The 23,315-nt window shown below is 45.0% G+C and overlaps 1 long non-coding RNA gene across 1 annotated transcript in view; it reads right to left on the bottom strand.

The window, feature by feature from the left end:
* Positions 1 to 23,315, bottom strand: part of LOC112986963 (uncharacterized) — a 331,100-nt gene that overhangs the window by 56,330 nt on the left and 251,455 nt on the right. The window contains exon 4 of the long non-coding RNA XR_010391194.1: positions 1,860 to 6,488. This is a non-coding gene — a long non-coding RNA (uncharacterized LOC112986963). The remainder of the gene's footprint in view (positions 1 to 1,859; positions 6,489 to 23,315) is intronic.

Genomic DNA, 23,315 nt, shown 5'->3' on the forward strand with positions numbered 1-23,315 from the left:
GATCTGCTCTGGCCACTTTAAGAGACAAGGAACTGGGCTAGCTGGACATTGGATCAGATCCCAAATAGTTTCTACCTTAGACAAGAACTGCTGCCTGAGGACATGGCTGGATTTCTGGAGAGCTGTACAGCTGCCCTAAGAACTGACTGACAAGCGAGGACCAACAGCTTTGCCTCAGGTAGCAGGTACAGTGTGTTTAGTAGGAAAAGCAGAAAACTCAGTGGTCATGCAGCAGTTGCTGCTTCCTGAAGCTCACCGGCCACTGATCCATGCGCCGCTCAGGCCGGATGACAACATTGACTCCAGAAGAGGCCTGCATTTGAGAAGCACCAGCAAAGCTGGGGAGATGATGGCCCCATGCCCATCCATCCTGACGTCATTAAACCATCTTGTCTGAGATTCACCAGTGTTGCCAAGTCCACGGGTATAAAACCCCATTAAATATTTCATTTTAATCAATTGCTTTCGGTAAGTGCCTATTGAGGAATTCATGAAAACGTTTTCTCTTTGACACAGAGAAACTTTCAATTATGAAAGATGGCTAAAAATAAAAGGAAATTATACCATTCAGACATCTCTGGAGGTGGAGGCAGGAGGGGGAACCGTCAGGGAGAGCCAAGAAAGAGACTTTATAAAATGTAAAGAAAGGCTACTTATTTTTACCCCCCAAAATGTCAGAAGGAGGCCTGACTTGAATAATCTGTCATTCACCTTCCCTATTAATAATTCTGCCTCAACTATTTGATATATTTAGGGTCTGAGCCAGAGTATCAAAGACAGTGAGAGTCATGACAGTCTTTCACTGACTGCAGGGGGCTCAGATCACCTTCTGAATCTCCCCGTTTTTCTGATGAGGAAAATACTTTTTTTAATGTGCATTTTTCTTTATTTTAAATGAAGTAGCCCAGCCGTAGCCTGTGACACTAAGATGACTTGGGGACTTTTTTTACAGGAGAGGCTAAGGCTGATAACCTACGGCTTTTTGCACACATGGTAAGTCTATGGGATGTCCTGATGTTGATATTCCATTTACAGTTTGTAGCTAGTATGACCTTGCTGAGAGGTTTGGACCATCAACCTTTTATGGATCAGCTCTTTGAGGTTAAAGACTAACTTCCTCGGCTGACAGCCATGACAGGCTCCATAGCCTCTTCCATGGACCTGATTTACAGACACTATGACAGAGCAGAGACATGACTGAGCTACCATGCATCAGCTAAGATGCAATATCCATCTCTATGCATACTTTTAGCCCTTTGCAACATTTCCAAGCTTAAATCTCCTTCACTGAGGGCAATGTAACTCGAATTACCATAGGTTCCCTATGGGCTAAGAGAAGGCACTTTCTCAGCTCCTCACATTAATGCATGGGGATGGAATCACTCTCTGGAACACCTCTCTCAAGATGAGCACGCAGGAAGCCCACACCCCTAATATCTAGGTGATAAAAGCTAGGTAAGATGAATCCCTTTGTCCTTCAGAAAATTTTGGTGTTTTGCAAGGCACTCAGCCACTCACTGATCTGGCCTACAGCCAAATCGCACACAGAATCTACCCACTGTTTTCTTCTACTCAAAGTCAGTTTTCAGGTCTTGTGATTTCCTTAAATACGCCCAGTCCGCTGGGGCCAGGATGAAGCTTGGGATGTCCTGCTTCCCAGACACCACTGGGCTAGTTGGTTGGGAAATGCAATAAAACTTACTTCAGAAGAGGAGTCAGAACTTTCCCAAGTATTGACCCTAAAATGAGTTCCCACTGAACCTCAGAGCAGCATCATATTTCAAATGCAAAGTTACTCTTTTGACCTTGCATTTTTATCAGCAATGATTAAAAAGAAAATTTTCAAATAAAACACTCACCGATGTTATCACCAGGGGGACAAGGAGGAAGGGAGAACCACCAAAGATAAACGCAAGTCCTGTGATGAAGGTACTTCTTTAAAGAACTCCAATATTGCTTGTGATCAAGGCAGCATAATTACCCAAATAAAACAGAAAAGAGAAGATGTCACTGAAAGGTAGCTACCTCAGTGCAGCAAGGAATGCACTGAAACACCAAACAAGGGTTTAATTAAACACAGAACCATAAAATTTGAATCATGGGGGCAATTCTGTGCAACTCTACTGACTGAGCTCTGACATTTTAGAAGCTACAATTTCTCTGTTCGCTAGCATGCACGGCACAAACCTTAAGGCTCTACGTTAACATTTGGATCTCTGGTCCCATGTGAGGTGCAAATTCTACAAAAAATTTCAAGCACTATGAAGGCTCTAAGGCTGCTGTACAGACCAGTGGTGATTGTCTCAAACTGAATCCTATAAATTTGTCCCTGGAAAGCCAGTTGATTCATTCCATTTCCAAAGGATACATTTTTCTTTGAACATTCTCTTTACACACCCTTGTATTTTCCAAGTCACATCCCCCAGCAAAGCTACAATTTACACCATGGAGATTCCTTCTAAAAACAATGTCAGGTTTGAAACAACATCAGTGTGCTCACATCAGAATCTGTTCAGCCTAAGAAAAAAAACTACAGATCCAACCTATTAACGTCACAGATAAGAAAAGATTTTACTTACTGATTTTCTTCTATACACTTACCCTGCTTTAATTTCCCTACCTCAAAAAGGAGAGACTTTATAGAGGAAATGGTGCATGCTGTGCATTAGCCCCAGAGGGGTAGACCCATTTACTGCTAAATCAAATCACTGGGGCTAACCCCATGATGGAGCTAACCCCAACAGTGCTTCCAGACTAGAGACTAACTCCTTTCCCCTGATCTGAGGCACAAGGAGAGAGGCCCAGCTGTGTCTGAGAGCAAGGTTGAGCTTTCATCCCTAGATGATTTCCCTGATCAGCAGAATCAGGAGACCATGGGGGCTCCAACCAAGGAGCTCCTTCCAGCCTGGAGACTGGACCGATCTTTGGTGAGCTGAGCCTGGGGCTTCTGGAGTGAAGGCTGCAATCCCACTCCAACAGAACGATAAAACAGTGGTGCTGGAGAAGGTGACTGGCCTGCTACCTTTCTCTCTACTGCCTCAGGCTTTCCATATGGTAAAATCAGAGAATACTCTAATGTGATCACTGGGTTTGTTCTCACTGCTGCTATGCCTGGGCCTGGTGCTCAAGTCCCAGGAGCGTGAGTCACATCCTGCTCCAAAGCTGCACTGCTAGGTGACTTGCTCTGAAGGTGCGCTGGATGGACGTGAGAGGCAGCCAACCTCCACGCAGCGAAAGCCACGCAGCACGCTGAGCTGTGACAAACATACATTGGATGGATTAGTGGGTCTCCTCATCTACTGAAAACTGTGAGACTTTTGCCTGTGGCTTGTCTGAGAATGACGGCTACAGCCCTCTGAATGAATAGGGCAATGGACAGCAGTCACCCTTCGAGGCAGGCCTTAAGCAGGCAGAGTGCACTACCCATAGACACGAAAAGCAGCCTATTGAGAGACCTCTGATGTATGAGGGCAGGGATGTGTCCACTTGCTCAATGAAACCTGCGGTCAGTTCAAGCCCTGACTCATCTTGGCTTTGGAGCATGTCCTAAGTGGGCTTAAATGAGCTATTCCTTTCAAAGCAAACCGACCTTCCTCCGAGAAAGCTCTACATAGATATCAGTTTGTCGAAGTTCAAAGAAATGATAAACAAAGATGACCCCCCAGAGGTCAATGTATACAGGAAACTTCAGAAATGTTTGCATTGCCCCTTTAATTAGATGACGCACGCTCAGCACAACATGCATCTATCCTTAATATACATCAGTTTTACTAATAAAAAAGAGGTATAGGAATCAAACCGAGAGCGGATGCTGTGAATTTGAGGAATTAAAAAAGGAACATCTCTCCAAACTGTGGGACTGCTGAGTGTCACAGAGCCACCTATCTACTGTATATAACAATCAGAGGGTGACATACTTAGCCCTCATCGATTGCCCTGTCATTTAGACTGTGCTGGGAACAAACCTTGTTCTGACACCGTCCACAACACTGAACTGCAATCTAATTTAAAGTTCCTAACTGAACATATATATAACATGTTGAGTGCTTCTGATCTGCTCTAGGTCTTAAAGTAAAATGTATGTTTCATACCACATATGGGTAATTGGGGAGAGCTGGAAAAAAATTACATGTGCTGCAGCTGTTAAAGAACTATGCGTGTTCATTACCTCTGTTTCTTTTCCACTGCAAAGCAAAGTCATAGGAAGAATATTAAAATTACCATAAAAAGGCATAGTCTCATTTTGTAGGCTGGAGTAAAAAAGCCTCTAGACTTTTTTCCCCTCCAGAGCACCTGTTTTTATATGTGCCCTTAGCAAAATGCTCTGCTCTAATTGGATTGGACTGTATTCTCTCACCTCCATGCGCTAATTTTAAATGATCAGTCTTAATTAGCTACACTCTTCCTTGCATTTTAAGCAGCCATTTTTTGTTAAAAATACTGTACATGCTCTGTGTTTTTGGAGAACGTTCCTATGTTAACTCAAACGGAGAAGCATCTTCAACACAGTATGTTTTCTACAAAATTACCAATAAACATTGAAAGGGTCCAGCCAGTCCCTGGTACAACTTCTTGTAGCAGAAGATGTGCTTGGCCCCAGGAGTTAAATGGGCTTCTGCATACACTTCAGCCCCACAGAGTTCATGCCTGTGGCTCTGCACTACAGCTTGCTGTTCTCAGCCTTACCTTAGAAAACAGAAGCAGATGATCAGTGCTGTCCTTCTGAGAAGCTGGGCTCTAATTTGTTAGGGGGAAGAAAAGGTTCTCTGCTTGCGAGCAGTCTGTACCTGCCTGCTGTCATATTTATAATGGGCCACAGAGGAAGACAGAGGAGTGGTTGAAAGGTAGGCATCATCTCATCGCACACAAACAGCTTTTTATCAGGACTATTCCCTTCACAGGAAGTTTGCTTATGAGGGCTCCCTTCCCTCGTGAGCTGCAATGAAAGTGCAGTATAATGCTGCTCTGGGAGGCAAGAGAAAATAGGAAACATAATGAAGCTGAATAGCAAGGGAGAGATGTTCTACAAGAGCTGAGATATAACTGTGCTCGTGATTGACAGCGACCTTGAGAGAAGACGACGGAAGAATTCAGACCGCCTGCAAAGAATGGATTATTTTCCATTCATTTTTTTTGCAAACTTGTCATCTCTCTGCCAGATCTAAATGATAATGCTTCAAATGAACATAATTCATCCACAGTCTTGCCTGGTGCAAAGTACAATTTAGGAAGCGATCGAGCAAAAGGCGGTGCCACAGGAAATGAAGCAGCATGGCACAAGATCACTTGGGGAGTTCTGCATGTGATAAGCAGGTGGCTTTCCTGGCAAAACTGTCATAATTTGACCTGTGAATGCCCATCTAGCCCCTACACAACTAACAGCACTAACAAGTAGGGTTCCTCCAGAAATCACCTCCTGGATGCCCCATAGCCTCTGGACCACATGCAATTTACTGTGCAGCTCTTGAATTGTGAACTACAGCAGTCAGCCCTGGGTGCAAAGGTAAGGGATAGTGCTGGCTTCTCAGAGCATGCTGGACTGGGCTTTCCCTCCCAAAGGAGCCCAAATCCCATTATAGCTCACATACCCAGTCTGTGCAGGTCTTGAATAAACAGACCTCTGGAAGGCACTGGGATTTAATAATAATTAGGCTCTAGAAATACTGAAGATAGAGGATAAATGATCCTAGAGACGAGAATTGTGTGTGTCACACCTAAGTGAGAAATGGATGATCATTTCCCACACCTTTTTCCATGCAGTGAACATGGAGCCTGTTTTCTTACTCTACTGATGTCAGCTTCTGACTGGGAGAACTCATTAATTGCAAGAACATAGTGCTACATTAACAGAGGAGCTGTTGAATGGTACTGGTTTATGCACTTAGTTTGCTGCTCTGGTTTATGCAGGCGGCAGCTGGGACGTGCTCTTTTCAAGAGCTTTGTTGGATTTGAGTTGGTCCTTGAAGGGCCAATAACGTCACTGCCTCAAGATTAGTGCCAACCAGTGACATGAACTGGGGGGTACTGCAGAGACTGGATGCTGGAAGGAGCTCTTTGCTCAAAGAACCCTTAAGATAAGTAGTAGTATTTGTATGCCATTAGTGACATTTAACCTGGCTAACTGCGACAGCAAGACTCCCATCTTCTTCCCTTTTCCCCTTTCCATTGCTTTTTCTTCAACTAGACCAGGCAACTGTAACATAAACGAAAGTATTTACCAGCTCTGCTTAAAAGCTTTGTGCAACTTAAGCACCTACTTACAGCTAGAAACGCCATCAGATGCACTTCAGGATGGAGGGCATGGTGGGGACTAGCCAGCATCAGGAGACAGGCTGGAAAGGGACTGGTGCAAGAACTTCCAGTTTCAAGCAATTCCTTTGTCGCATCTGTGCTCACACAGGCAGGCAGCTGGTTTGCAGAACTAGCTGGGGAGGCAGCACAACAGTGGCTTAGCTCTTAAAGAGATCTTCCTGTATCCTGGGACAGACCTAGAACAAAGAACACATCATATTAAGAACGAAGAAAAAAACATGTGGTGGAAATAAAAAAGAAGAAAACCCCAGAATATGACAAATACGATAACAGGCTCCAAATTCATCATATGCCAGTTCCCGTTCCCACAGTCCTAGAAAAAAGGGTTCTAGAAAGTATGCAGTAAGATTACATAGGGAATAGTAAAATGTGCGTGCTACATGCAGAGCCCAACAAGCAGCTACGGGTAATCCTTCTGCAGTGCACACTACTGATTTCATTCAGCCTTGAAGCTAGCAGAGCGCAAGAGATTCTTGGTCCGAGGAGGTGCTCCAAGGCTCAGGCAAGAACAGCCTTCAACACCAGGGATGTCTGCCTCTGGCACCTCCTCAGCAGAGGAAGCCAGTTACCAGAGATGAGTGCGGAAACCAGAAAGCACGGAGTTGTGGAGCAGATGCACAAGAAGGGTAAGCATGCACCAGTCAGTTTGGCATTGCTCATCGTTGACTTGACTTTACTGGCTGTCACAATCCACCTGATAATTACTAGTGATTTGACGAAGCAGCTGAGGTTATCTGTGAAGCGGTTTCTGTTCTCAAAGGAGGGTGGCTCCGCAGCTCAGAGCTTGGGCTTTTGACTTCCACGGCTGGCTTATTTGCCACATTCATTCTCTGTTACAGCTCCAGCACCATACTGAGCTTTGGCCACGCAGGATTGGAGGGGTCTGTGTTCTTCTGTCCTGCTTTGCCAATATGTGGCTGTGTGTTCATGACAGCATGACTGAATTCAGCTGCCCCTCTCTGCTGGATGCTGAGCGCTTGGTACCAAAAAGCAGCTGTCCAGTCTCCTACCACCTGCCCTGTCTTCACCTCCTCACAATCTGTCATCAATCTGGCAGGAGCTGGTGTTTTTCTGATGGCCCATGGTGCCTGCAACAGCATTAGTGCCTTCAAGCTAGAGACCAAAATGTGAAGAGCCCGGCGCTTATTCCTGTTTCACTGCCATGTTCCGAAGGACTGGAGTTCCAGGATCGGAGTGTGGGTGACAGCAGCCCAGCTCAGCTGGTCCTCCTGCTCCGTACTAGCGGTTGGAGAATTCCCGCTGCTCCTATAATCTCCATGAAGTCACCAGTTTGGAAAAATCTGTTTTGAAAACCACTGAGGCACATGATTAAAGATAATTATGTATTTAAGTGTGATTCTGAAGAGGAACATGTCATCCATATTCTTTTCCAAACTGAGGCGCTAAAAGATTTAATGATATTTGAGTCCAAATTTTAACATTTCTTAAAATCTTGTTGGTGCTGACTGGTGAGCAAAGGCTGGAGTTAAACCTATGGTCTGAAGCAGAAAATAAATCTTTCTTTCATAAGCCAGTCTCCAAAGAGCATTCCTTAGAAGAACACAGCCAGCAAGACGAAATTGCCATTCATGCTTATTAGAGACGTTCAATGAATTAAGAATTCAATTAAGAAAATGTTCCACTGCAGGAAGCTCAAATATTAAGATTATCATTATTGTAGAGGAAGGAAATATTTTTAATATATTAACTTTTTAAATTACATCACTGCAGAAAATGCACTTATTCTTGAAGCACCCATGCCAGTAAGGATGCTAGTTTTCCTCAGCGATGTGGAATGGTGGCAAGAAAGTTACAGAGTAGATGAGACAAAGGAGGTTTTCTGTGGGACATGGAGCTCTGGAAGATGCTGACGCTGAATAATGGGCCGTGAATTGTCTTTTCAAACCAAGTGACTGACCTGGACGGAGGGAAAGCATACCGAAAGGTGTGGAACCAGGGGAACGTTTGTGCTTCTCACTCCTGGCGAAGAGGCCTTTGGGGGAAAATTTTCAAAGGCAGGTGTCTGAAACTTGGCTCTGCCTTAGCAAGACGGCCGATGCAGAGCATCAGGGTACATGTCTGCAATCACAGCTGTGGAGCACACAGGGAGGGCCAAGACAGCCAGTCTCCTGGGCTACGGCTACCCAACACCAACAGCGGAGATAAGCCAGCCTGGAGCCTGGATAACCCTGCACTCCCCTGCTGTGGCTGCAGTGTTTACAGTAAGGAGGAAATCCTGAAAGCTCAGAGAGCATGGCTGGGGGATGGTTCAGTGTCTCGCACTTGGGCCTGTCCCCTGCTATCCGCTACAACCGTGGGAGAGGAAGGCTAACTGGCTGGGATGGCCCACTGATCTGCCTTGGCTTGATAGATCTGATGAAGCTGCCCAGAGCACCTGGACATCACAGACTCAAAAAGGGCTGTGGACCCGAGTGCCCTATGGCATTTTGAGAACCTCCCTCATATCTGAGTACCAGGGCAGGGCTTTACTGCCTACAGTTCTTTTTGCTGTATATTTGCATAGCACCTAACACCTGATGCAGGCAGTGTGTACGGAGGTCCCCGCTGCTGCCTCCATATGCTTGAGATTTAGCAACAATTCAACTGAAAGCAAAAGGTGTTCCTGAGCATCTCCCCAGAACTAGTCTGGGGGAAGGTAGAGATTTTTTTTTTTTTTGCAATAAAGAGATGTCACATGAAAAACCAGGAATAGAATAAATTACAGGGGAAGGAGAGAAGGAGGAAATCTCTCACAGGCCTTTCACGTTTCTGGTTCCCCTTCCAAATCTTGTACACACCACTGTTTTAATTAATAACTCTGTTACCCCTTCCAGAGTTCAAACAAAGGAGCATAAGGAGACTGTATTCCAGGCACACAGGTACCTGGGGAAATGAAGTGATCTCTTTAATGTTTCAAAGCCTTATTATGAAGCTCTAGCTCTTACTCAAAAGTTGCTGCCTGCTAAGAATTATCTGAACCGCTACCCTCAGCTGGTCACTTTGAAGCTGGGCTCAAATAATATCTAAAATGAAAAAAATCAAATATACGATTCGGATATTAGCTAAAACAAACACATACACAAACACAATCACCAGTGCTAACATTTCCATGCAGGGTTGCTTTTTCACTTATTTCCTCCACCTGACACATGCCAATGTGCGATCACGGTCATCCTCCACCATGCAGGAAGGTCAGCAGGAGAGATCTGCTCTGAGACCAGTCCCAAGAGGAGGAGACAAGAATCAAAGCCAGCTTCATAAACTAAGGGAAAGATTGCAAGTTTATGAGCATCACTGATGCTTTAAATGCAGTAGTTGCATTCAAACCTCAGTGCAGGCAGCATGTTGGCCCCTAGTGATGGCTGCCTGCTCGGCAAATTTCCCCTTGACTTCATTTTGGAGCCAGGAGGACCTGAACTGAGCCCTGCTCTTTCCAGCCCCCAGAGGGATAACTCTGCTCAATCTCTATCGTATGCGGCTTGGATTCGTTGCCCTTCTACCCTTGTGATTACAAAGGGGATAATTACACTCTTACTCTCTGCGTGTGTGGCCAGGAAACAAGTGAGTTTTCTTGTCTTTAGTGGGCATTGGGTGGCAACCGCCCCACGTATTCGTGCACACTAAAGGAGCCTAGGTAAGAAAAGAGTCAATAGCAGCATGCAATTTTATGGGCCAGTTTAACCTGGATGACCGCTGACGAGAGGACATGAGGGAAAAGACACTGCCTAGCTCTCACGCAAACACCCCCCAACCTGATTCAGGCTCTGCGCTCCCCTGGGCGCTGGGGGGAGGCAGGATGTGTGCACTTGCACGTCACCAGCACCGGGGCAGCAGTGGTGAGCGGGCATCAACCCCACCGACCAGCCCCACGGCGTAACACTGCTGCCCGACTCCTGCGCAGCGCGTTCCTGCCGCACACCGGCACGCACTTCACACCCCAACCCAACCCAGCAGACACACCCTCCTTTCGCAGGCTGAGAAAACAGGACTTCTCAAGACCACATGGAAGGGGAGCACAGGAACAGAGCCAGTCTCTGGGGGCCTGGCTGACCCCTTTATTTTTTGAGCAAATCTTTCCCCTTTGGGCAAGAAAAAGAGTAATTAAAACTATCTGCAAAAGTTCTGTGGAGGTAGCAAGTGCCTTGTGCGAAGCTTGCTGATGTGGATACGTTCGTGCTGTCCCTGACTATCACTGTGCAGACGGTTCTGATGATATTGCTTTCCTTAATTACCTAAAAAATTTAAGTCAGGAGATCAACACCACCATAAAGAATTCATGGGGAAAACGGACAAAAAGAATAGCAGAAATCTAGGAAGGCTGATGCAGAGAGAGACAGGCCTATAACCAGCACTCAGATGGTCGGTAAACAAAATGATACAGAGACAAAATTCTTTGACATTGCTGTTTACATTTCAATGTGGTTTAACAGCAAGTAGAATTTGATAGTCCTGTGCATTCAAATTAAGGAATTTGCACCACCAGAGGAACTGGCAGTTTGCAGAGGATACTGATTTCTTTCTGACCAAGATGGGCTGTTTCCAGAACACCAGGTCTGGCTCCACAGTACCAAGCCAGGAAAGGCCCATTGCCTGAGTGGGTCATCCTCACGTTCAGCTCCACCAACTCTACTTCCCCTCATTCTGTGAGAAAAGACAAAGAAAAACAATTTTTGTGAACCAAATCTTAAAAAAAAAAAACCTCACCCAAAAGAGCTTTCTGATACTCTTGAACAAAAAACAAGACACCACCATACTCCAAAAACAAGCAGTAGAGAATAATATCTGATAAAACCAGTAGAAATAGCTACATTTGACTCAGCCTTTCCCCAGACATTTTTCCATCTGAACCTGCCTTCCAGCATGTGAAGGTGGTGGCCTCTTTGGTTAAGGAAATTCAGGACTTTCCACTGGTGGCCAGAGAAGAAACAAATTGGTGGCCTGTTCTACATGGGGCCACGGTTAGAACCGTCTCCTTTCCCGAAGCTTCAGAGATGCTCGGATGAGAGACTTCAGGACAACTCAAGACAGGGTGAGTTTTTCATGCCAACCTGCAATGTGCTTTTTGAGTGGGCAGCTGAAAAGGATCAAAAGGATGAGTCAGAGAACGGCTTTCACAACAGACCTGCACAGTCAAACGGCAGCTGAAGAGAAATGTTCCAGCATATAAGGCAGGGGCCAGCCACAGGCCTGGGGAGCTGCTAACGACTAAAAAGTCTCCAGACAGATCCAAACGTTATGGTATAGTGAGCCAAGGGCGTAATTCTCCAAAATCAGTACATGAGGAAGCAACAGGGCCTTCCCAGGAAAGATTTGGAGAAACCTATGATAAAAGCCACATACGTGGGGAAAAAATGCACCACGGGCTGCCCAGAGACAACCTCCAGGACAAGCAAGGATGGACCCAGAAGGGGTCTCCGGTAGCACAGAGTAAAGAAACAGCATGTAACACGAGCACAGGAGACAGGATATGGTATGGCAGATTGCCTCTCAGAAAACTGCAGTGCGGGCTACCACGATTTCCATGAGAAAGGATGAAATGGACTTCAAAATAGGCAGAGATGCTGACATAACTGAGTTCCAAAATCACTTTGTGGGTGTATGAAAGCATTAATACTTAAGAACCAAAAACAAAAATGAAAAGACCCAAGAAAATGCAAAAGGAAAAATCTGGCTAGGAAAGAAGATGGTATCTCAGAAGGTCTGTTTTGTGGATCACCATATACTGCTCTAGGTAACCCCCCGAAATCACAGCCCTCAATGTAGTTATTTGGACCGAGCCACTCCACAAGGACCTAGAATTTGAAATCAGAATGAAAGCCCCAAATGGTTCCAAAAACTGGAGAAACTAGAAAAATAATAGCATAGTCAAATGCAAAACCATTTGCTCTTTCAACACCTACAAGCATATTTTTCTTTTTATGATCCATTTGGAAAACCGAGTCTTCTGCAAAGAACAAATATAATCCTCCAGTCAGGCACCCCAAGGCATGGCAACAGTCCCAGAACCAAATCACCAGCTTCAGATCTGCGTAACTTTACTATGCTTAATGAGAGTGACATGTACTGCCATGCACTGAACACACCTTCAGATAATGTGGTGAGGCAACAGCCTTCTTGAAATTGTGTAGCTTAATTCTGGCAGATCCCACTTGCTTCAACTGGCATAAAGAGGACAATCCACCATCCTATACCTACTGTTTTGCTGACCATTTGAGAAATCCTCTTAAACACTCTGCCTTCTTTTTTTGGCTTTGCCAGGTGGATCTCCAATACATCCCAATCTCTACCTTGTGGCTGCTTTTCTGAACAGTCTCCAGTACTTCCTCCAGAACCTGTTAACTATGGAAACCGGGAACATAGTTTGGGGGAAGCATTCCAAAGGCTAGAGACCAATGTGTAAACAGGAAATAAATGTGGTTCCTATATTCAAAATATGATGATGGGCTGCTTCACTTCTACCGAGTCCATTTTCTGAACAAAGCTATACACTTCCATTACTATAGATGCAGCTAGACAGAACAGTAGCTTGTCATATGAATTGCATCCTATTTGCATTCAGATTAAAGCAAGAGAAAATTGCCAGCAAAATGGGATTAAGAATATTTATGAATCCTACTGGCATGATGTATGTGTCTCCTAAATGATGGAAATTGAGAAGGAAATCGAGAAGCTTCACAAATCAGTGAGGGAACAGAGACAGGCTACGATGACTTCTTAATGGTTTATACATTTTTGTATGAAGTCAGTGCTCATAGAAAGTAATAATAAAGATTTGAAAGGCATGGCAAATATGGCGGTGCTTTGTCTTTCTATAAAGACCTGACCATCTCAAGATCTCAAAGCACTCTTCAAACTCAGGGAAGCCTTATCTGCATTAGGACAAGAGCAGCAGGTAAACTTATGTCACATACCAAACCCTCAGCAGAATCAAGAACCCCAGAGTCTTATACCTATCCCTTCTGGTGCGCTATATATTGAACTACTCTGCTTTTCTTCTCTTAATACAAAACCTGCACATACAGTGCTTTAATTTCTAACCTGCAGTACTTCCATGACATCCCCACCCAAGGAGTCTCAAGCGGAGAGTGCATCGTGACGTAGACCTGCAACGAGAATGAACATGAAAAGCACTTTTTTCCCCCTCTGCATGAAGCAGGATTTGAATGCAGACTTGAGGGGGCAAGCGGTTAAATGCCATTTCCAGTGAGTGACCAGAGGAAAAAAGCACCAGAGGACAGATATCTAAAAGCACTTCACAGGCACAGAGAAACTAACAGAAAGTCTGAAATACAAAAGGAAAGTTAATAGAATAGCAACCTAGACTTCAACGAAAACTGGATGGGCAGGGACAAAACTTAGGTGTTCCAGATGCAGCTTATTACTCACTTTATTAATTTGTATTGCTTCCTTTACTTAAGAGGGGCTTGTTGTGGTTCAACGCCAACCTTTCCTTAATCAACTTTAAACAAGTTGAAATGAGTCTGATTTAAAACTTAATAGATGTCTATGCAGCATTCTGCACCACTGTAACTGGTTTAACCTCACGCCTTCATTTGTACTGGTGGAGCGATGTGCGTTGGTAACCTTTTTAAAGCTGTGTTAATATTCCAACATGAATCACATTCGAAGGAGACCTACATTCTTTCCTGTTTCCAGGAGTGCTCAAAACTGTATCAGATCTGGCTCTAAAAGCCTCAACAGTGCTGGTTGGACTCATGCATACCAAGGCACATGCATATTGCTAATTGACTTAGGTAAGCTTCCTCTACAAGCCTCAATGTGTTTTATGGAATCACACACCCTTCTCATTTACGGCCTATTTCCCAATGTGCCAGGCTTCCAGTGTAGCTTCCACTGACCTTAAATGGGCCTCCAAAGCTCAGCCTTCCCCTACCATAAACCTCAAGGATCAGAAGTAGCTGCCTTTCACTGCACTTCTGGAACTCAAATGTAGCTCTGCCAAACTCCTCTTTCCCCCAAGATTTCTCTCTCCACAGAAGAGAGGCACAGGATAGAGAACAAGCAGCTGTGAGACTCCTGTAAGGCCACCTGGACACCCAACCACAGCCAGAAGAAGCTGCCTTCAATCAGTGCCAATGTCCAGTTGTGCTAGAATCTCTGGTGAGTAGCTAAGTCCAGCTGCTGCCTCCTTTTGCTCCCACCATCACACCACATCTCTACGGAGAGCATCATTAGACCGGTGTTTAAATCCACTGTGCTTCCAAATGATGGCAAGAGCAACAAAGGAACAAAGAACTGTATCTCAGCTAAGGTCCCTGTTCAGTTTGCAGTGCAGCCAGGGGTCGTCTTGACTGCTGGTGGGATTGTGGTCAGAGAAAAAAGGAGGCGGCAACTGTATTCAATTAGAGAGCCTGGAATGCAAGGAGGCAGTTTCACTCCTCATCCGTTGCATGGAGTGGCCAAGCGCTTTTACCTAAACCGGTTCCCTTCTCCTGCCATACTCACTCTGTAAGTTAAAGCTGCCCTCAAAGGGCCAGGCATGCTACCTTTATAACCCCTACCTATAACCTCTTCTTATGTGCTTCCTGTCCAAAAAAGCACTTTTTTGGTATTACATCTATCCTTGTCTGGTCTGGTTTTGTTTTCAGACTGCACAGACACTTCCCTCAGCTGCCCCAGCCTCGTGCACCATGGCAGTTCCGTGTAAACATCGCCGACCCAAGCGCTGGGCTGCAGCTGGAGCCGTATCTGCTTGGACGGAGATCAGATTACAGGAAACGGCAGCCTGCCCCACAGTGATCATTTCCACCTTTGTTAGTTTTTGGCTCCAGTGTCTATTTTGATAGATGCCAAGATCTGAAAGCTGTTAGTAAGGAAATGGAGCAGGGGAACAGCTACACTTTAACCCTTGCTTAGTAGCAATGTTAGTCCACAGTGCAGTTTCCATGCATTGGTGTTGATACATTTCTTTAATTTAAAAAAAACAAAAACAGGAACTATTTGCACAAAAAACAAAGCCATTGCTAAACTATAGGCCAGGCATTAGTGCTAATCTGGGAAAATGGCACCCAAGGACTCCCCAGCACTTCTCTGCTAAAAGGCCCACAGATGAGGCAAGGTGGCTCTCTGCAGAAGGAAGGATGTCCTCATGGTGTCTGGCTACTTTTAGTGTGACTCAGTTTTGTGCACCCCCATTTCGGGACTGAGATAGTCAGATAACAGCAAAGCCCCTTCTGGGGAGCCTTGGCTAATGCTTAGATCCTGAACTTCCAAGCTGCAACTCTGACTCAAGAAACAGCTCCCACCAGACAGGGCAGAGCGACCTCCCCTGCTGCTTGTCACGATTCTCACCAAAGAAAAAACCAGCCAAAAGCTAGCGACAACGCAGCTCTCTGCAAAGACTGGTAGAGCAGCAAACGAACTGCTAGAACCAAGCATACTGTACCCAGATGACTTCTGCCAGCACGTGCCCTATTAAAAGAGGCCCTTGCCCAGCAAAAGTCAATGTTCACACAACTTTGTGTGAACACCACTGGTGCAGGTGACTGCACGCTTTTGAGGTCCCTTTGCACTTGCCAGGGAAGTGTAAGAAGTTCTACTATGAACAGAATGTGATCCTAAGCGATAAAACCATGGAGAGAGGAGCCCAAAGGTTAAGTTTGGGCTTTACTTTTCAGCTGGCATTGTACCAGAAAAAGCAGCACCACCGGCATTTCAAAATCCTACCTGATTACTACAAAGCAAGCGGTAACAAAGATGTAAAACTCGTTTAGAAAGTACCTGATAGTTTCCCTTTAAACTTCCACTTCAGAGCAAAAATTCTTGCTCTGAAATAAATGGCTCTTTTGAGGTGACAGGGAGGGGACAGGACATATCATTCTACTAATTCAAGTTTAACCTCAAAGAAGGAAACAAACTTCTGACAATTTACAACCCAAACAGTATTTAATGCTCCTGCCCTTCCCAAAAGCAGAACATATTCCTCCCTGCACTCAAGGACCATTTTAACTGCTCTTCCTCCAACACATCTCTAGTCCATAAAAACCTAAAAGAAAAATTTGCAAACAATTTTTCTGATGTAAATAATTATGTTTTTTTCCTAGTTTATATAGTTTTAATTTAGTTTGTTACAAAGTCAATGAAAGAAGAAATGAAACCTAAGAACACAAGGTTAAAGAGGAAAACGAGAAAAGCAAAGAAAAAATATAGTGAAAGATAGCTCTGCCTAGAAAGAGACATGCAGCAAATTCCATTTAAGTTAACTAAGGGTGTAAATTGAAGGCAGATTAGTTAAATCACACTAAAACCCTTTATTGGGATTCTTATCCAGAATGAATGCATGGGCTAACACAGCTTGATGTAGAGGATGGATGTTAGGACTTCCGGAATCAGGATCAAGTCACCAAGAGGTCCTCCGTTCCCATATGTTCCACGGGAACTGGGAATCCCAGGCACTTTGGCTTCCACAATGTAAAGAAAAAGTACAGAATATCCCAAACATACTGTTAATCTTTGTACCTCACTGGACACCTGAGCACAACACTGAAAACATAGTAGAAAACTATGGCTTGGCAGTAACAAAGCCAGGAAACCACCTATTTAGCATTCAGCTACTGCCCAACCTAAGGCCCTCGACTGCTGTAGCATGAGACAGCTACCACCTCCTGGCGCAGGTGACCCCACAGAAAGCAATGCCCTGGCAGGGAAGTTTTGGAGTGCTACCAAGGCTGGCTCCTGACCCATGGCCCTTAGCTAGCCCTTGCTCAGCACATGGAGAACACAATGAAAGCAGAGAGGACCTCTTGCTGCTTGACAGCCCAACAGTGGAGACTACCATCGGTGCAGAAAATGGAGAAGTGCATGGGCTGTTCCTGGGGACTCCTGCATCACCATCACTTCCGAGGCTTTGCCTTTCCTAACTGCACCCTAAGCCAGAACAACACATTCATGAGATGAGTGATCTGCTGGGCCAAGGCTAATTCTTAATGGGGTATCAGAAGCTACTCATGGCTGCATAGTGGCTTTTTTTTGGGGTTGGACTCTCTAGATTCGGTAGCTGAGCTTTCCTGACATAGGGACCTCTGCTTGGCTGGAGGCAGCTGACCTTTCTTCCTGTGTTTAAGTCTTGCCTTGCTCAAGTCTGATAGCCTACAGCTATGTAACACTCCTAATGGCACACTCATCACACACAACACATGCAATGGACTTGACAGAACTCTGTTAACTTGAGACTTCAAACAGACCTTCACAGAGCACACATAGTTCAGTTCTCATCAGGCTCAGGAAGAGGCACGAACCAAGTGGGAGGAGAAACCAGTGATCCACATCCTCCAGGAGTGATCGGCATCTGCCGGTTTGCATAAAACCCCTACAAAAGTTTCACAGCATAGAGGAGGAGGATTCACTCTATTACAGCAATACAACAGATCCTCCAGCTCTCATACAATAATCTTCCTCACCACCATGTTGATAGCTGTAAGCCAGAAGAGTTGAAAAGAAACTCATGTTGAGCCAAGCTTTATCCCTTGTGCTATTATTATGCTCCAAGTCTCTCTTCCAGATCTGTGCACTCAGAGAAATCAGGAGAAAAACTTCAGAGGAAAGTCATCTGCTTGAAATAGCATGTGTGCATGTCAACTGTCAGTTGTCGCAAGGCATAGCAGGCTCCATGAGAGCAATACCAGCTTCACTTGAATAACAGTAATAAAACAATGCAAACAAGACCGGAGCTTAGTCACTTGTTCAAGTCTTATCCCCTTTTGTTTTTACAGATGTGCAGTTCACGGAAATGAGATGATTAGCTCATCAAAGCATCTGTCAAGGGGAGAGACAAACCAGCTTTTTACAAATGCATCCAAATGACAAGAACTGTCGGATATGGGCTGCAGTGAATCTCTCTGAGTCTTATTTTTGGATCTAACATAATCAACCTTACCAACTTGTTAGTTATCTTCAGCACATCCATGGAGAAGGGGAAGAATATATAAAACCTTGTCAAACATAGCAATCCGAAAACATTTTGTCATGAACCATGTATATACTTGCACTTTTGCAGTACTTTCTTTTAATAGGAGCTGTACAGCTTGGCCTTTGTTCCTGGAAGATTCAAATGCATGGCCAAAATTATTTAAATGGACTAGGATCTTTTATTTTTGGAGTCTCAAATTGGGACACCTTAAAAAGAGTGATTTTTCAGGCAACCAGTGGTCAGCATGGTTTGCAAATCAACAACAAAACTGCTCACATACTTAACATTATGACTAATGCTTTGCTACTTTTCCAAATCAGGTGAGAAAGGACTGTCCAAAGTTTAAAAGGTCTGGACTAGGGCTTGAGGGATTTCAATTGAACACCAGTCTCTATCTCAGACATCCTGGGTGTCTCTGGACAAGCCACATCCTCCCTCTGGAAGATGGGGAAAGGCCCTCATCTCCCGCCCGGCCTCTACGTCTGGTCCCATTTCAGGACAACCAAGCTGTCTCAAGCAGGACGACTGTGAAGGGCTGAGCACAGGGGGGCCTCATTTCAGCGGGAGCCATGCCGATGACAAGGATATTAGTAACAAGTGACCACAAAGGGCCATTTAGAGACCTTCTGGAGCTAGTCAATGGTGAGGAGCGCAAAGGGATTTTTAATAAAGAAAGGAGGGAGACAGAGGTTTAACTGAAAGGAAGATTACTCATTTGTTCCAAGACCTTTGTTGTTAAACACACCACACCTACTACAAGAGCAGTGGAAAGCTGTTAGCTTCACCTCGTGGTCCGGCTGGTGCTACCCAAAACTCTCAGCCCATGCAGTCTCTTCACCTATGGCCTATGCGGAGATGATAGGCCAGACAGAGAAGAGCAAGCCCTCGGTAATGCCGAGCTACAAGTCTGCACAGCTCCGGGCACGACTGAAGTTTGACGGGTGCTCAGGAGGCTGTGAGGAAGCAAGTCCAGCCAAAGATAGATGTAATAAGTGGAAACAAACGGAAATGACAGTCTGGGCATGAAGAGACATGTATATTCAGCGTGGGGGAAAAATGGTCTATAATGTAAATGAAACATTAGCTGCCAGTTCTAACCAGCTCCTGACAGCTCCCTGCTCCTGACAGCTCCCTGCAGAAGCAGAGACGTTGTTTGGCCTCCAAGAGCCACAGAACAAGCGTAAAGCACCAGAATGGGGAGAAGGCTGCGTGGTCCCTCACCGACCTGTGCAATTATTGTTACAACCTGGATGTCTTAACTACATGAGCTGCTTTCCTTGGTTTTGTTAAATAGCCCACATTCTTTTCCTTCTCAGGGAGGCAAAAGAGACCGGCCTCTTGATCCCTGGAACATAACCCCAGGGAAGGGCAGATTTTCACCACTTCCCCAGACTGGATTGTGGCTAGGAACACCAAAGGACTAATAATTAGTCTTATTGCCTAATTTTCTTCTAAAGACACACAATCATATTTATGAGGTACACACTGGCCAGCAGCCTCCTTTCCCCCTTCACCCAGTCACTTGATAGGGGAAGAGGAGCAGCTGCCACTTACTTCAGGCCACCGTGGTTTCCTCTTGGCTCATTCCTTGAGCAGATGCAATAGAGCCCATCTCTCAGTGCTCTGCAGCTAAGGTAGATGGTTACGAGCAGGGCCCTGCAAAACGCCTGCTCTGTCTACCATGCTCGCATACCACTATACTGCAGCAAACTCAGCCACTCCTCCCTGAGAAACTCCACCAGGCTAAGGCATAGCACTACTCTCCCAACACTGCAAAAATCTTCTGAAGCAGAAAAGACAACACACAGGTTGGGCCTGACCCATACATTAACAAAGCCTTTCATGCTCTGCTTGCTGCCCTGTGCACCTTTCACCAGTTTTCTGGTGAGCACTGGAATATCATTTATGTGACAGGGATGACGGGAGGAGGCCTTTGCCTAAGGCCTTTGAGTAGGTAGCTGTTTGGCCAAAATGGCTTTCCTCATCCTTTTCTCCAGTTTCTAGTCAATCTTTTCCTCTTCCTAAGCCTGAGAGCATTTCTGAGATGTACTGTTTGGTCTTCACCATATTCTTTTTTTCCTGCTTGCAAGCAGACTAAGGCATCATCAGAGCACTCTTAAAAAAAAGGTTCCTTCAGCCAGCACCTCTCCTCAGCCAGCAAACCCAGGTGTCTTGTTCCCGGGATCACTTGAATCACAGTGCATTTTTGTCAGGACCTGCAGTGGGAGATGATTCAGTGCAAGCTCATTGGTTCGAAGCAGATGCAAAGTTACGTGGAAGCTTTGGCAGTTCCATCCGAATGACTTCACTAGGCGGGCCGCAGAGCACTTGCACTTTGGGTGAGGAGAGGGAATGCTTAACAACAGTCACCTTGAATAACAAAAACCAGTGGCTCAGATCCTCTCATCCTGTTCCAGCTACTCTGTGCCATTCAAACAATGCCAGCCCTGGGCCTAAATAGACAACTAAGCTTTCCCTTAAGCATAAAGGTGTTCATAGCTTGGCCAGCTTCTCACAGAAGAGAAGTAAGAAGCACATATTCAGCAGCTACTAACTAGTTCAATCGTCCTTGGGGTACCAGAACCTATTTGTAAGAATTGATTACCTGCCCCATTCTTTTGGGGAACAGCCCAAATCCCCACCCTGCTGCTCCCTCCTGCTTGAACCAGTCCTCCTAAAGATACAGTTGGCTTGTTCCAGAGTGAGACAGGATGTCGGCAAACATCCTCTCCAGTGCGAGCCTTTGCTCTGAGATAAGAGCACAACAGATACATCAGGAGCATGGTACCAGGCAGCCTTGGTGGTAGGCAGGGGACGAAAGAAAGGCCCTGAGTGTTGGTGATGCCAGTCGGCTGTCCTGAAGATCACGCTCTGATCACAAGGAAGCAGTGGATAGGACAATCCCCTTCCCCGCTCTTAAACATCCATGAGTGATACTACAAGTTACCTAGCATCAGTAACTGAAAGGACTGAAATGTCTGTAGAGTCCAACAGCATACTGGACTTCAAGCAGAAGCAAGTTGAGAAGGTACTTTACATTTCCACCATTTTCTTGCTCATTTCCCTTTTCATCCTACCCACCAAAATGAATGGAAATACTACAGCAACTGCTGAGCATCATGATTCTTCTGCAGAAACCACCACACTGGGCCTATAGTGACACAAAACCAGAGAATTAGGTTATATCATTTTTCATAAAGTTGGGAGAGCTGGTCCCCAAGGGCACATACCAAGTCACTTAGCAGCTACCCTGCCATAATAACTTTCAGCTTTCCAATACAACTTTTCCTGGATTTCCTCCAAAAACTAATAAGACTATAGTTGCCTGGAACATGTTCATTCTGTAGCATTCTCCTCATTTGCCATTGGACAGCAGCTGTGTGACTGCAGGGCTAACCCATTTATTCTTTAGCTAAGTGGTCTGGCTAGTGATTCCTCGTAGCATTACACTTCTGGAACTATACATTGTCAGGCAATTTTCAAAGGCAGCAGACATGCCTCCAATCATATCTGACCATATTACTTATTATTAGTGCCCCTGGGACTCCCTCCACATCACACAATTTCAGTCAACCCTCCCTAAGGCTGAGAGTACAAATGCAGCGAACAGTACAAATGGTAACAGGAGCCTAAGTGAATAAGGCACCTGGTTGCTACAAAAAGTCATCTGGAATTGGACATCTCATTTCTGTAAGTCCAGTCAGACACTCCCATCATATACAAGCCATCATGTGTAACTGCTCAAATCATCACTGTGATTTTGGGGTTAAAAATCAACCTTCTACACATAGAATTTGTCTTAGTTGTCCAGAAGCAAATTGGTACTTGAAGTAGTCAAACTCCAAAGGCAAACACAATGTCTTTAGGCTTTTCATATTTCACTCTTAGTGACTTCTCAAATTGTTATTATAGCATTAATAACTGTATGAAGCTTATTCTGAATGGTTTATTGGACAATTATAGCTTGTCAGCGATCAGCATAAAATGACTGAGTTTTAAAGGCAGGACAGTCCATTATAAAGTGCTTCTTAAACATAGCTCTGCTCTTGGTACTTAATACAGTATTTTAGGAATGATTCCTAAACAATTACAGGTCAACCAGATATTTTATGTAGTGGATTCGGGAAGGACCTGCAGTCTGATTTGCAATAGGAATCCAAAGTGTGTCTCGCATTTGAAAAGACAGTCTTTCTTCTTGTCTTACCATTTCCCACTACTTCACCATTGGTAAAGTAAATGCCCATGCAACACAAGTCTGGCATTTCATTTGAGCTTTCCAGAAGGTCCTAGGGAGAGACCATCAAAGAACGCTGAGTGTGCAACTCCCCCAGGCTCCTCCTCCCAGCCTCTGCTGTGCACCTCCTTCTTTAGAAGCCAACTGAAATAAGAGGAATAAATATTTTACTTCAATAGGTGTGCCTAAGTCTTCAAGAAAGGTAGTATTTCTTGAATGAGTGCACGTGGATATAATCCTTCAGCCACATTCTTTGCATTTTCATTTTGATGATGGGTTTGCTTCTCATCTGTCACATTGGCTACTTAAGGAGAAGATGTCAAGGCTTCCTCGGAGTTCCCTTTGGAATGGGGCCATTAGGTGATTCTCCTTCATGGTTGATCCTGAAGTTTGGACCTCATCCCCTCCCATGGTAGGTCCTTCCAGTCAAAACCTGAAATGCACCTTGGTACAGGGAAAGAGGAGGCTCAGCAGCATGGGAGCTTGCTCTGTTCCTCCTAAAAACACTAGATAATTTGTCTTGCTACCATTACACGGATAAGCTCATGAAAATAATTACAGGAGCCCAGAGACACCCAAGAGATCTCAGGTGTCCTTCACCCCATTCACCAATTGCTGGAATCCACTGGCTAATGTTCCCCTGTTCCGTTTCAAACCCAAAACTCTGCCAAATCTCCTGGGCTAGAAATCACCGCCTACTTCTTTTCGGAATATGATGCAGTTCTTCCTCAGACTCACATACCTATTTCCTTCTCAGTTGCAGGGGTTTAAATGAGAAAAATTACTTCTTTCAGAATCAGCCAAAACACTCCACGCTCCTACAAATAATGTATTAGTATT

The sequence above is a fragment of the Dromaius novaehollandiae genome, chromosome 12 (genome assembly GCF_036370855.1).
Source record: "Dromaius novaehollandiae isolate bDroNov1 chromosome 12, bDroNov1.hap1, whole genome shotgun sequence".
Lineage (NCBI taxonomy): Eukaryota > Metazoa > Chordata > Aves > Casuariiformes > Dromaiidae > Dromaius > Dromaius novaehollandiae.